General features: G+C 43.0%; 1 protein-coding gene across 1 annotated transcript in view; it reads right to left on the reverse strand.

The window, feature by feature from the left end:
* Positions 1 to 1399: 1399 nt before the first annotated feature.
* Positions 1400 to 13517, reverse strand: part of ZDHHC15 (zinc finger DHHC-type palmitoyltransferase 15) — a 414649-nt gene continuing 402531 nt past the window's right edge. Inside the window, exon 12 of the mRNA XM_036304662.1 lies at positions 1400 to 2019. The gene's annotated coding sequence lies outside the window, so the exon portion shown is untranslated. The remainder of the gene's footprint in view (positions 2020 to 13517) is intronic.

Genomic DNA, 13517 nt, shown 5'->3' on the forward strand with positions numbered 1-13517 from the left:
TAAGTAGCTGGATTGATCACTTTTTCAAGTCCACTGGAACCTGAAACACTGAATTATTTTTGGCAGGTAACTTTTTCTACTCAGTAAGGTTTTAGGGAAAATAATTTAGTAAACCTAACATCCCTCTAGGAACTCAACTCCTTGATATTGTAAGATGACCATAACACTCATTGATCTCTGTAAGAGTTGGGACTTCTATTATGAACAGCTGGGCACAAGAGCACAGCTTGAGAAATACTCTTAGGTATCCTATATAATAAAAGCCTAATATGCTAAGTGTCCAGTGACCGGTTGACTGTTCAACCAATCAAAGCATAATATGCTAATGATATGCTAAGGCCGCTCAACCACTAGCTATGATGTGCACTGATCACCAGGGGGCAGACACTCCAACTTGCAGGTTAGCTTGCTGCTGGGGTCCAGCAGATCAGGACTGGGCATAAGGGGCTGGACATGCCCTGGAGCCCTCCTGTGGTCCCTCCCTGGCCCTGATCATGCACCAGTGGAGTCCCTCAGCCTGGCCTGTGCCTTCTCGCAATCTGGGGCCCCTTGGGGGATGTTAGAGAGCCAGTTTCGTCCCAATCCCGCAAGTTACTCCCCTCTGGAGGGAGGGCGCCAGATGCAGGGCGGCGTGAGCCTCTCCCTATTGGGACTGATTGGATGTGAGCCCACAGCATGTGCAGTGGGGCCAGGATGAACAGGAGTGGCAGGTAGGAGCTGCAGATGGCGTTGGACTGGGGGTTTTGGCCCAATCCCTGCAGGCCATCCAAGGGACCCCACCCATGCGCGAATTTGTGCACTGGGCCTCTAGTTATTACTATAAAGAAGCAGCATTAGTGTCCATACTCATTGATTCAGGCACTAGGACTAAAAGAAAGAATGATTATAAATAAATTGGGAAATAGATGTAGACTGTATTAATGGCAGAATTACCATTGAAACAAAAACAGGAAAAAAAAAAAAGAGAAAAAAGGATTGTCATCTTACTATTAGGTAGATTATCACTATCTGTATACAACCTTGCGGTGAAAACACAGATCTTTAGTGCTAATCCTTATGCCAATTTCAACTGTGAAATTTTATCCTGATGAATATTATTGAAATTAAACTTGAAAATCATTATTAAAACCCTTAACAAAATCCGTAGTCTGTAATTTAGGCTTATAGTTTATTTTTATCATGACAATAACTCATAAAGGCTAAAATAAAGCTAGGTGGCAAAGAAAATAAAAGTCATTAAATAATTTTACCACAAGCTGGCATTGAAAGTCTGTAAAACACTATTATATTTAATAGAGTGGAAATCTGATCTGAACTTACTTTCAGGAATACCACATGTCTATGACAGAGATCAGGTTTTACATTTACATTGCTGTTCAATTCCCAATTTGATTATAGTCTGTTGAATCTTGAATTTTAGATACCTGATATAGGGGTGGTGTTCACAGCTCAGCATATATTTAAATTGCTATTTAGGAAAAAAAACATGATTGAATAAAAACTTCAGATTTTTAAAAACTTGATTTTCACAACACCACAGCAGAATTATGTGTAAATGTACTGCACATATGCATGCTTGTAAATGCACATGCATACAAATAGCAAATGTAGTCTTGTAGTCTGACTACTTTCAATACCACAAAGACCTTATAGATATGATTAATGGACTTTCCAGGGGGAGTTAAAGACTCTACGAAAATCTTTTTAATTCCACTTTATCTTACAAGAAGAATGAAAAGAGTCTTTGGAAAGATATATATGCAATTAGGCTTTCACAGATTAGGGAAGGGAAAAGGAAGAAAGATAGAGAGATCATATTTAATTAACTGCTACAGGATTGATGAAGTCAGTCAGTAAATTAAATTACTTGTAAAGTCCAGAAACACCTAGCTGCACAGTAAGTATTTGACAAAAATGCTTTTATACTGTGAAGCTTTCAATGCGCCATGGTGACTTATTTTGAAGATTCGAATGGTTCCCAATATTGACCTCTGTAAGCTTCATGGGAGATAGTGGGTCCTGGGAATAAAAAGAAGAAATCCACACATGAGATGAATAAAAATATATACAACGGTAACATCTATTGACAATAATGTGCAACTTTTAAAATCCTATCTAATAATAGAGAAACATGGTAATTAACCATAACTTCGCTACCCTTCCCATTGGCTAATCAGCAAGATATGCAAATTAACTGCCAGCCAAGATGGCGGCTGGCAGCCAGGCAGCTGAAGCGAACATGAGGCTTGCTTGCTCCAGTGATGGAGGAAGCCAAGGTTCCCAGCCTGCCGCAGCCCAGCTCTGAGCTCCGGATGCAACAATGTTGCAATTATAGAACCTAAACAAACCCCAGGTACCTGCTTTCAGCTGCCAGCGGGCTCAGAGCTTAGAGCTCCAGTGATGGCAACAGAGTTTCAATTATAGAATCTAAACAAACCCAGATACCTGCTTTCAGCCGGCAACGGCCTCAGAGTTGGAGCCGGCTCTCAGCTCCAGTGACAGCTATAGAAGGTAAATAAATCCCAGAATAAAAAAAAAGAAAAAAGGAGAGGCTGGGAGCTTCAGTCGCCCACCAGCCTGAAAACAGCCCTCAGCCCCTCACCCAGACTGGCCAGGCACCCCAGTGGGGACCCCCACCCTTAAGGGGGTGTGACCAGCTGCAAACAGCCATCATCCCCTCATCCAGGCTGGCCAGGTACCCAAGCGGGACCCCCACCCTGATCCAGACACCCTTCAGGGCAAACCAGCTGGCCCCCACCCATGCACCAGGCCTCTATCCTATATAGTAAAAGGGTAATATGCAAACTGACCTTAACAGCAGAAGGACTGGGAATGACTGATCACTATGACACACACTGACCACCAGAGGGCAGACGCTCAATGCAGAAGCTGCCCTCTGGTGGTCAGGGTGCTCTCACATGGGAGGAGCTCTGCTCAGCCACAAGCCAGGCTGATGGCTGCCAGTACAGTGGTGGTGGTGGGAGCCTCTCCTGCCTCCTCAGCAGCGCTAAGGATGTCCGACTGCAGTTTAGGCCTGCTCCCGCTGGCAAGTGGACATCCCCCGAGGGCTGCTGGGCTGCCAGAGGGATGTCTGATTGCCATCTTAGGCCCAATCCCCTGGGGAGAGGGCCTAAGCCAGCAGGTGGTCATCCCCTGAGGGGTCCCCAACTGCGAGAGGACACAGGCCAGGCAGAGGGACCTCCTCTCCCCCCCGAATGCACAAATTTTTGTGCACTGGGTCTCTAGTTATGTTTATAAAGAACATGGACCAGCATTAAAAGTATTAAGTAATAAACCAGAATGCAAAATTATATATGCAATATTATAATTATTTTACCCCAGAAATTGTATCTGGAACAAAAGTCTAAGGAAGTACACTAAATTGTTGCAAGCGTTGAATTCATAAGTAATTTATTTTTATTTTCTCTACTTTCTACGTGTATTTTTCACATTTTCTCCAGTAAATACATAGTAATTTCATAGTGCAAACCATTTTTTTAAAATTCAGATGGAAATAACATGAGCTTTGGAATTGGGCAATTCTGAATTTGAATTCTAGCTTTGCTACTTGTTATTTCTGTGACTCTGTTTAAACAATAACAATGGACTTTAGTTTCTTCATCTGTAATCCTATATAATAAAAGAGAAACATGCAAATTAGCCATCCCTCTGCTATGCTCAAGCCACGCCCACCAGCCACACCCACCAGCCAATCAGAGTGACTATGCAAATTAACCCAACAAAGATGGTGGTTAATTTGCATACACAGGTGTCAGGTGCCCCAGGAGGCGATGGCGGCTGCAGCCTTGAGCTCCCGGGACTTTTGCCAGCCAGGGAGCTGAGGCTGCCCGCACTAGCCACGCCGTGGGCTCCTGGGACCTTGCTGGTGGAGAGCGGGAGGTTTGGAGGGCTTAGCAGAGCAGGAGACCGCTGGACATAGAGCAGAGCAAGAGAGAGGGCAGCTTGGAGGGCACAGCTCCCTCTGTCACCCCAGCTTCCTTATCACAGCTGTGGAAACTGACAGCAGGGAGGAGGAAGTCCCACCCCCACAGGATCAGCCAGAATCAGACATTGGTCAGACAGCTCTCAGCGGCCTGATAGCCAGGACTCTCATTCACCTGCATCTCAGACCATGACAGTAGAGAGGTGGGACTATGTCTAAAGAACAACTGTTGATACAACATAGCTCTGCAGCTGAAAGATGCCAGCATTATCAACAGAAAGTGTCTGCAGAGCAGCGTGCATCTGATCTTGAAAGAAGGTGGCGCCTGCAACAGGATGTATCTGAACACCAGCTACTGGAAAAACATCACTCTAATGCTGAAAAACACTCGCGTTATCGACAGAAAATGTCTAAAGACCACCGTGCCTTTGAAGTTGAAAGAAGGCGGTGGCGACGACAGAATATGTCTAGAGAACAGTCATCAACAAGTACTACCAATACTGGTAGGAACTGCCTTCTCAGTGAAAATGGAGTACATGGCGATGCAATTCTCGAACATAGTTGTGGTGGAATGACTGTTTGATGTGAATTTTGCCTATCACTAAATTTCTCTGATGAAAAGCCATCCGATGGGAAATTTACTCGATGTTGTAGCAAAGGGAAAGTCTGTTCAAATGATATACATTTTCCAGATTACCCGGCATATTTAAAAAGATTAATGACAAATGAAGATTCTGACAGTAAAAATTTTATGGAAAATATTTGTTCCATAAATAGTTCTTTTGCTTTTGCTTCCATGGGTGCAAATATTGCATCGCCATCAGGATATGGGCCATACTGTTTTAGAATACACAGACAAGTTTATCACTGTACTGGAACTTTACATCCTTTGGATGATGTTTCTCAGAAGTTTGCTCAACTTATATTTTGGATACAGCCGAAGCTACAAGTAAAAGATTAGCAATGCCAGAAAACTAAGGTTGCTCAGAAAGACTCATGATCAACATCAACAACCTCATGCATGAAATAAGTGAATTAACAAAATCATATAAGATGTTACATGAGGCAGAATAGGAAGCCCAATCTGAAGCAGCAGCAAAAGGTATTGCTCCCACAGAAGTATCAATGGCGATTAAATACGAGCATAACAGTGACCCAGGTAGATATAATTCTCTCCGTGTAACCAAGGTTGCTGTCATATTCAGAAAAAAAGATGGAGAACCTCCTTTTGAAGGACTTGCTCATTCATTGTAAACCAGATCCCAATAATCCCAATGCCACTAAAATGAAACAAATTAATATCCTGTTTCCTACATTAGATGCAATGACATATCCTATTCTTTTTCCACATGGTGAAAAAGGCTGGGGAACAGATATTGCATTAAGACTCAGAGACAACAGTGTAATTGACAATAATACTAGACAAAATGTAAGGGCACGAGTCACACAAATGCAGTATTATGGATTTCATCTCTCTGTGCGGGACACATTCAATCCTATTGTAAATGCAGGAAAATTAACTCAACAGTTATCGTGGATTCATATTCAAAAATGGAGGCCAATCGGATAAATTTCATCAAAGCAAACCAATCTAAGTTGAGAGTTGAAAAATATAGTGGTTTGATGGATTATCGCAAATCTAGATCTGAAAATGACAGTGTGCCAATTGGTAAAATGATAATACTTCCATCATCTTCTGAGGGTAGTCCCAGAAATATGCGGCAGCGATATCAGGATGTTATGGCAATTGTAAAGAAGTATGGCAAGCCCGATTTATTCGTAACCATGACATGCAGCCCCAAATGGGCAGATATTGCAAACAATTTACAACACTGGCAAAAAGTTGAAAACAGACCTGACTTGGTAGCCAGAGTTTTTAATATTAAGCTGAATGCTCTTTTAAATGATATTTGTAAAGTCAATTTATTTGGCAAAGTAATAGCTAAAATTCATGTCATTGAATTTCAGAAATGCGGACTGCCTCACGCTCACATATTATTGATATTAGGTAGTGAGTCCAAATTAAGTTCCTCTAATTAATTCCCTTTCAATGTGCATGAATTTTGTGCACTGGGCTACTAGTATAAGAATAATAGGCATACCAAAAGAAGAAGAGAGGTAGAAAGGAATGAAGAGCCTATTCAAACAAATAGTTGATGAGAACTTCCCAAACCTATGGAAAGAACTAGATCCTTGAATCCAAAAAGCAAACAGAACACCTAATTATATCAGTCTTCTCCAAGGCACATTGTATTAAAATTGTCAAAAATTAATGACAAAGAATTCTCTAGACAGCCAGGGAAATGAAAAAAGTAACCTATCAAGGAAAAGCCCATTAGGTTATCATTGACTTCTCAGCAGAAATTCTATAAGCTAGAAGAGAGTGGAACCAAATATTCAAAGTACAGAAAGAGTAAAATTACTAGCCAAAAAAGATATATTTAGGAAAGTTATCCTTTAGATATGAAAGAGAAGTAAAGACCTTTGCAGACATACAGAAGCTGAGGCAATTTACCACCAGAAGACCTCTACTGCAGAAAATTATTAAGGGGTTATTCTACCAAAGAACAAAATATTAAAAAATCTACAAGTAATATCAGCCACAAACTCAGAGTAAATAGGGATAATTTATGAAAACAAAAACAAAAAGGGGGGGGGATAAAGTTTTTAATTTACAAAGGGGGATGGATATGAGATGCATTCAAAAGAAAAAGGACTACTATATACCAAATACCGTATATGAAACTTCCTTTTTCATAAACATGATGGTAAACACACGCACACACAAAAGCACACACAAAAAAAACCTGATGCACATAACTTAAATAAAAAGCAAACAGAGGAAAATAGTATGGAACCACCAAACAAAACTAACAGACAGAAACACAAAGGAAAACATGGAAACAACCAAAGTGTATGTCGGTAGATGATTGGATAAAGAAGATGTGGTACATATCTGCAATTGAATACTATTCAGCCATAAGAAAAGATGAAATATGCCATTTGCTATAACATGGATGGACCTTGAGAATATCATGGTAAGCAAAATAAGTCAATCAGAAAAATTTAAGAACCATAGGATTTCACTTATATGTGGAATACAAAACTGAAACTTATAGACACAAACAACAGTATGGTGGTTACCAGATGGAATGGGTGTGGGGGTGTAGTTAAGGGTAAAGGAGGCCAAATATATGGTGACAGAAGATAATCTGGCTTTGGATGATGGGCACACAATGCAATATACAGATCATGTATCACAAAAATATACACCTGAAACTTATATGATCTTATTAACCAATGTCATCCCAATAAATTTAATAGAAAATCAATTCTAACATGTTCTTATTATAAAAGCAACTCATGTTTATCATAGAATAATAACAATTATAGAAAAGGAACAAAGAACAAAATGACCTATAATGTTAGACACTGTTTTCTATGACACCTTTTCATTCATTCATTTAACAAATACTTATTAAATATTTAGCACGTTTTAGGGGATGGCATTAAAATGTGAACAAGACATAGTCACTGCCCTCTAGTGTGGGAGACAGACAAATAAGTAGACTATTACAACACAGAACAAAAGTGCTCCCATAATATTATGGTAGCACCATGGTAGCACCCAAAAGGTTATCATCGACTTCTCAGCAGAAACTCTACAAGCTAGAAGAGAGTGGAACCAAATATTCAAACTATGGAAAAAGAGAAATTACTAGCCAAAAATAATGTAACTCAGCCATGGAGGTCAGTTAGTGGTATACCCTTGGTAAATGATGTGAAAGCTTTAACTTGGAAAATGATATAGCCAGCTGATGGAGAATGGGATGGAGGAGGTGGTAAGTTGCTGAGGAAGCATCTCAATAACCAGAAACATCAGGGACATGTTTGATGAACTGAAAGAACTAAAGTGTGGTTCAATCATAGAGTGTTTGGATAGAACTAGTGAATAGGAAGCTACAAAGTTCAGAAATATGAGAGATGAACCTGGAGAGATGAACAGGGGCTGGATTATGAAAGGGATTGTAAATGATGGAGTTCAGGCTATGCTGAAGCCAATGAACGAGCCATTACAGAGATTTGAGTTTTTCATTTTTTTAGTTGCTATATGGAGACTGGACCAGAAGAAGGGAAAGATTGGAGGCAGTGAAACCAGTTAAGATGAGATTGCACTAATATAGCTGACACATGATCTGGGGTCATGGTAATCAGGATAGAGAAAAGTACACAGCTTTCAGAGATATTTAGAAAGTACAGTGAACACATCTTGGTGATTAATTAGATGTGAGTGGAAGATGAAGGAGAGAGAACAAAACAGAATATATTTTTAGGTGGGTAAAGTGAAAGGCACTTGGTTATTTAGTTCTGGAGCTCAGAAAAGAGGAGACCTATGGTGGTAGGGAGAAGGAAATGAGATTGTAGGAAGTTTGAGAGAAACATGAGAAAAAGATTTTTAATTTTACTTAGAAAAAATGTTTAAAATTTAAATACAGTGAAATTAAATTTTGTTTTTGTACAGTTCTATGAGCTTTCACACATGCAAAGAATCTTTTTTTTCTTGCAAAGTTTTTCTTTCTTTTTTTTATTAAATCTTTATTGTTCAGATTATTACATTTGTTACTCTTTTTTCCCACCATAACTCCCCTCCTCCCAGTTACTGCCCCACCCTCCGCCCTCACTCCCCACCCACTGTCCTCATCCATAGGTGCACAATATTTGTCCAGTCTCTTCCCGCATTTTCCACACCCCTTTCCCCCCAAGAATAGTCAGTCCATTCCCTTTCTATGTCCTTGATTCTATTATGATCACCAGATTATTTATTCACTTGATTCTTAGATTCACTTGTTGATAGATGCATATTTGTTGTTCATAATTTGTATCTTTACCTTTTTCTTCTTTTTCCTCTTCTTAAAGGATACCTTTCAGCATTTCATATAATCCTGGTTTGGTGGTGATGAACTCCTTTAGCTTTTCCTTATCTGTGAAGCTCTTTATCTGACCTTCAGTTCTGAATGATAGCTTTGCTGGATAAAGTAATCTTGGTTGCAGGTTCTTGGTATTCATCACTTTGAATATTTCTTGCCATTCCCTTCTGGACTGCAAAGTTTCTGTTGAGAAATCAGCTGACAGTCGTATGGGTATTCCCTTGTAGGTTACTGAGTTTCTTTCTCTTGCTGCTTTTAAGATTCTCTCTTTGTCTTTTGCTCTTGGCATTTTAATTATGATGTGTCTTGGTGTGGTCCTCTTTGGATTCCTTTTGTTTGGGGTTCTCTGCGCTTCCTGGATCTGTAAGTCTATTTCTTTCACCAGGTGGGGGAAGTTTTCTGTCATTATTTCTTCAAATAGGTTTTCAATATCTTGGTCTCTTTCATCTTCTGGCACCCCTATAATTCTGATGTTGGTATGCTTGAAGCTGTCCCAGAGGCTCCTTACACTACCTTTGTATTTTCGGATTCTTTTTTCATTTTGCTTTTCTGGTTGGGTGTTTTTTGCTTCTTCGCATTAAATCTTTGCCTTGATTCTTGCGCTCCTCTGGTCTGCTGTTGGGAGTCTGTATAGTATTCGTTATTTCAGTCAGTGTATGCTTAATTTCTAGTTGGTTCTTTATCATAACATCGAGGGTCTCATTAGATTTCTTGAGGATCTCACTACAGTTATAGGCGGCTTCTAGACAGTTCTTAAGAGACCTTAAAAGTGTGGTTCTGAACTCAATATCCTCCATTGACAGTTTTGTCCTGTTTCTTTGTCTCCGCATTTTTTATGCTTTCTTGGTGCACCCCCTAGTGGTCTTTGTGAGCAGTCTTGTTGTAGTTAAGCCTTGATTGTTGTCGGCAATACCGGGGGTGATTTGACCTCCAGGCTAACTGGCTATGAGAGTCCACTGTGTCTGTAGTGGGAGAGCTTCTGTGCTGGATCTCTAGGGCGGTGCTAATCTAGCCTTTGCCTGAGGCTATCCGGCAAATGGCTCTGCGCAGAGCTTGGGCGGGGCGGGTTCCCGGGGATCTATAGGGCGGGCCAGAGCAAGCAGTTATGGCTGCTCTCAGTTCCATCCCTAGGGGCTCTGCCTCACAGAGTCCCAGCAACCGCTGCAACCTCAGAGAGAAAGCTGCCTTCGAGTTCCAACCGAAGCCAGGCAGTCCTGCTTCTCCCGTTTGAGTCTGGGTCCCTAGAGACACGCCTGGAACTGGAGCTCAGAGTCTGAAACTCCCTCCCGACTGAAAACAACAACCGCGCCCTCCACCTCCAGCCCGCTCCATGTGCACTCTGCACCTTAGTATTTCACTTCAGCACTGCGCCTCCTCTGAGTCTGGGTATGATATTCTTTTTCCTCCTAGTTGTAGAATTTCCACTCAGCCAGCCTTCCTGTGGTTCTGGATGATGTCCTTTCCTTCTTTTAGTTGTGTTTTGAAGTGGTTGTTCGAGGCAGCAATCTCCGGCGTCAACCTATGCCGCCATCTTGGTTTTTCTGCACATGCAAAGAATCTTGTAACAGCTATCTCAGATAGACTATAGAATCTTCCCTGTCCCTTAACCCTGGGCACTAATCAGTTTTCTCTCCCTATATTTTTGTCTTTCTAAAAAAATGTCATACAAATGGAATCATACAGTTTGCAGACTTTTGAGACTGTGCTTTCATGCAGCATAATGCATTTTAGCTTTATCTATGTTGCTGCAAGTATCATTTCATTTGATTGTTAAGTAGTATAGTTGGCCCATTGAAGAACATTTGTTTTGTTTTTCAGTTTGGGGCTATAAACATTCAAACAAATTTTTATGTGAGCACAGGTTTTACCTTTGGGGAAAATATTGAGGACTGGGATTACAGGGTCATGTGGTAAGTTTATGTTTAATTTTATAAGAAAACTAGAGGCCTGATGCACGAAATTCATGCACAGGTAGGGTCCCTAGGCCTGGTCAGTAATCAGGGCTGGTCAGGTTCCCCGCCTCCCCACCTCCCCACCTCCTCGCCTCCCTGCCTTCCCACCTCGTCCTTCCCTCACCACCTGCGCACTGCCACCACCATGCAGTTCCTGCCCCATCCCCCCGCCTCCTCCTTCCCTTGCTCCCTCAGTGCCCTGCCATGTTCTGCGCCACTCCTTGGTGGTCAGTGCACATCAAGCGAGTGATTGAATTCCTGGTCTTCCGGTCGAACTCCTGAGGGGATACTTTGCACTAGTGGCCTGGTGCACGAAATCTGTGCACATTAAATGGGGATTAATTAGAGGAAATATTTTAATATTGTTGTTTACCCTTTCTCTATAATAGAAGTGTCAGAGATGAAAGAAAATTAGTAAAATGTATATGAAAATCTTTCTGTCAGAGTCTGGAGCACACTGCGGTACCCAGAGTCAAGTCCCTGCACACCCATGGAACCTCAAAATTGCACAAGACCCAGACCCAGCCTGCCCCACTCCCATTGGGCAAGATCCAGACCCGGCCGGCCCCACCTTTGTCAAGCCCCGCCAGGCGGAAGGCAAAGCCTCAGGGCCCCCATCAAGCACCACCAGGTGGGGGGCACAGCCTCAGGTCTCCTGGTCCGGTGCTCGTGGGGCACAGCCTCAGGTCCCCCAGTGCATGCCAAGCAGGGGGCTCAGCTTCAGGTCCCCCAGCACACCCTCAGGTCCCCCGGCCCAGCGCCATGCCTGGGGGTACAGCCTGAGGTCCTCTGGCCTGGGCCGGGGCAGGGGGCATGCCTGGAGGTCTCTGTCAAGCCCTGCTGGGTAGGGGGTGTGGCCTCAGGTTCCCCAGCCTAGGCCAGGATGAGGGGCATGGCCTCAGGTCCCCCAGCCTGGGCCAGGGGGGTGCAGCCTGATGTCCCCCATCAAGCCCCACATGGCAGGGGGCGCAGCCTCAGGTCCCATGGCCCGGCACCGGGGCAGGGGGTGCAGCCTGAGTTCCCTGCTGATTGCTTGTTAAGGCTCATTACAGGAACTCGGCCTCCGCTGTGGGCGCAGCCATCTTGTGTTATAGAATCCCTGCCTCCACTGTGGGTGCAGCCATCTTGTGTTATGGAATTCCTGCATCCACTGTTTCCAGGATGCTTTTTATTTCTTCTTTGATCTCTTTGGTAACCCAATCGTTGTTTAATAGCATGCTATTTAGCCTCCAAGTGTTTGATTTCTTGGTGATCCTCTTTTTCTTTCCTCTGGGGGTTGTTTCTTTGTCTCCCCATTATTGCTCTCACCAAAGGATCTTGGTGTCTAGTCGCACTGGGCCTGTGACTGCAGTGGCAGGCTTGGTGGCAGGTCACATGGTCACTAGGCCTGGGGTCGATGTGTTGGGCTTGGTGACGATTCATGCAGTCATGGCATCCGGGGTTGCTGTGTGAGGCACCCGTGTTGCTGTCCAGGGCTTGGCTGCTCATGTGCGGTTGCGGTGCCTGGGGTTGCTGCATTGGGCTCGGTGGCGGCCTGTGTCTGGGGTTGTTCCATTAAGCACCTGGGTTTCTGTGTATGGCTTGGCTGTTCACTTGTGTATAGGGTGCCCAGGTTTGCTGCGTAAGGCTTGGCTGTTCGTGTGTGTCTGTGGCGCCCAGGGCTAAAGCATCTGGCCAGCTGGAGGGGAGTGCTGTGGAACTCACAGGAGCCTACAGCTGGGGAGGCTGGAGTGTCGGTGTTTGTGGGTTCATAGCCGAGGCAGTAGGCCTCTGGCTGGAGTCGCTGTAGGGTCCTGGGTGGTGTCCAAGGGCACCCTGGGTGGAGGTGAGGGAGAGCTCCCAGTCACAGCAGCTCTCCTCTTCAAGATGGCACAGCCTCTGCCTGAATTCACTTATTAAATCTAGCAGTCTTTTGTAGAACCTTTAGGGTTTTCTAAGTACAATAGCATGTCATCTTCAAATAATGACACTTTTACTTCCTCCTATCCAATTTGGATGCCTGTTATTTCTTCTTCTTGTCTGATCACTGTGGCTAGGACATCCACACCATGTTGAATAAGAGTGGCAAAAGTGGGCATTCCTGTCTTGTTCGTGTTCTTAGGGGAAATGGTTTTAGTTTTTGCCCATTTAGTATGATGTGGGCTGTAGGTTTGTCATATAAGGCTTTTATTATATTGATGTATGATCCCTGTATTCCCACTTTGCTGAGAGTTTTCATCTAGAAAGTGTGTTGGATTTTGTCAAATGCTTTTTCTGCATTGATTGATATGATTATGTGATTTTTGTCTCTCAGTTTGTTTATGTGAAGTATCACATTTGTTGATTTACAGATATTGTACCATCCTTGCATCCCCAGAATAAATCCCACTTGGTCATGGTATATGATCTTTCTAATGCAGGGGTGGGCAAACTTTTTGACTCGAGGGCCACAATGGGTTCTTACACTGGACCGGAGGGCCGGAACAAAAGCATGGATGGAGTGTTTGTGTGAACTAATATAAATTCAAAGTAAACATCATTACATAAAAGGGTACGGCCTTTTTTTTCAATAGTTTTATTCATTTCAAACGGGCCGGATCCGGCCGGCGGGCCGTAGTTTGCCCACGGCTGTTCTAATGTCATGCTGGATCTGATTTGCTAGAGTTTTGTTGATGATTTTAGCATCTATGTTCATCAAGGATATTGGCCTGTAGT

This window comes from Myotis myotis, unplaced genomic scaffold, assembly GCF_014108235.1.
Source record: "Myotis myotis isolate mMyoMyo1 unplaced genomic scaffold, mMyoMyo1.p scaffold_m19_p_4, whole genome shotgun sequence".
Classification (NCBI taxonomy): domain Eukaryota; kingdom Metazoa; phylum Chordata; class Mammalia; order Chiroptera; family Vespertilionidae; genus Myotis; species Myotis myotis.